Genomic DNA, 2,500 nt, shown 5'->3' on the forward strand with positions numbered 1-2,500 from the left:
TCTCCCACCCATGGGCAGAATGCATACGAAACATTTCCGTTTGCATCTCCTCCCCCTACCTCCACCCCGATACCCACGACCAGCAATCCTTCCCACCCGATACCCTCCTCTCTCTCCCTGCCTGGACCTCCCCACCCGTTATCCTCCCTCCCCCTGCCTACGGTCAGCCAGCCGCCTCGTGCCCTTGCTGACTCGCCGGTCCCCAACTCTGCTGAGCCATCTACGCGCCCCACCATCAACGCTCCCAGCCAGCAGACCCCCGCCCCTACAGGAGACATACCCGCCTCCCCGAAGCATGATTCAACCACGAACTCTCTCTCCGTCAGACCGAAAACAGGTATGCAGAATAAGACCAGGCATGAAGCTTCTACACAGGTATCCCCTAAACGAAGCTCCAAAAAGAAACAAAAGAAGAACAAGCAAGAGCAACTCGATCCCAACCGCCACTGGGAGGAAACAGCTCAGCAGCAGGTGGAAGGAGCTTCCGCCCCCCCTCCTGCCCCCCCGCCTCCAGCAGAGCACTCAGTCATAATCAATAATTATGCTGAGAAAACAAGAGTCAATCACGAAACAACGAAACAAGCACAATCCACCCAAGACGACGATGACGAAGGTTATGTCAAGGTCGTATCAAGGAACAACAAAAGAAAAGCAAGAGAAGAACAAACTCCAAAGCCGCTAAAAGGAGCAGACCGACCTGACACAGTGTACCTCTATATTACCAGCTGTCATCCAGACACAAATGAAGAGGACATTGAAAATCACCTCTGTGAACAATTCGAAAACATAACAAGTGTAAAAGCACACCGCACCAAGATGACCCATGATTACTACACCAGTTTTACAGTGTCAGTAAGAGGAAAGGACATAAAGCCAGATATTTTCATAAACTCAGACGCTTTCCCCGCAAATGTGAAAGTGTTCTTAAATAGAAACAAGTACAAGAACGACCAGAACGTTTGACCAGGCATCGCCGTCAGCAATGCCTGTGACAAGATCGCACGAGGTCATAAAAATAGAACACATTAACGCACAATCTCTCCTCGGGCACTTTGACGAAATTAAAATGCTAATTGAGGAGAGAAACATAGACATTCTGTGCATCAGTGAAACATGGCTCCACCAGAAATGGTTAGTAATTTCATAACTGTTCCAAATTTCAATATCTATAGATGCGATGCAGGGCGTGGAGGAGGAGTATGTATGTATGTACGGGATAACCTGAAATCAACCATGATATCTCCTACAGCAGTTAATAATACTGCCGTAGAAGATGTCTGGGTTACCGTACAGAGCAACATGCTTCCTTCCATTATTATTGGCGTAGTCTATAGGCATCCTCATGCAACTTTAGAATCTTTTGAATACTTAGAACAAATCTTTAGAGAAATGTCATTGAAAAATAAACCATTCTTTATCTTAGGTGATTTAAATGATGATTTGACTAAATCTAATGCTAAATTAGCTAAGATAATAAAGAAAAACAAACTAGAACAAATTATAGATAAACCTACACGTATTACAGAAAACACCTCATCCTTATTAGATGTAATAATAACTAACAGGTCAGACATTATCCATCATACGGATGTCATCCCGTGTCATATTGCTGACCATGAACTTCTCACACTCACATTAAATATAAAGAAACCAAAGCGACCACCGATAACAAAAACATTTCGTGACCTTAAGCATTATAATCTTCAATCATTCATCGAGCTCATCAGATCTAAAGAGACGATGCTCTTAAATATCTTTTCAACAGATGATGTAGACAAACAGGTAACTATCCTTACGGAAGTGATTAAAAGCAGTATTGACGCGTTGGCACCTCTTGTAACGAGAGTCGTCAGACGTCCCCCTGCTCCTTGGATAGATGACGACATCAAGAGGGCTATTAAAGACAGAAATAATGAACACCATAGTCTCAAAAATAACAGAAATGACGCCGCCCTTAAGGCAGATTATAAAATAAAAAAGAAAAATGTTAACAAAAACATTTCGTGACCTTAAGCATTATAATCTTCAATCATTCATCGAGCTCATCAGATCTAAAGAGACGATGCTCTTAAATATCTTTTCAACAGATGATGTAGACAAACAGGTAACTATCCTTACGGAAGTGATTAAAAGCAGTATTGACGCGTTGGCACCTCTTGTAACGAGAGTCGTCAGACGTCCCCCTGCTCCTTGGATAGATGACGACATCAAGAGGGCTATTAAAGACAGAAATAATGTACACCATAGTCTCAAAAATAACAGAAATGACGCCGCCCTTAAGGCAGATTATAAAATAAAAAAGAAAAATGTTAAACAGTTAATACAAAGTGCAAAAACAAATTATTTCAGAAACAGATTCATAGAATATAAAAACAATTCGGATAAAACATGGAAAATTATTAAGTCAATCGTACCTAGCAACAAACACCACACTGATAATCGTACAAGTTCTACACAAAGCACAGAGTATTTTAACGACTTCTTTTCAAAAATAGGTAAA

This window comes from Penaeus japonicus, unplaced genomic scaffold (assembly GCF_977035675.1).
Source record: "Penaeus japonicus unplaced genomic scaffold, GWHDUDI00000001_assembly GWHDUDI00000004, whole genome shotgun sequence".
NCBI lineage: Eukaryota > Metazoa > Arthropoda > Malacostraca > Decapoda > Penaeidae > Penaeus > Penaeus japonicus.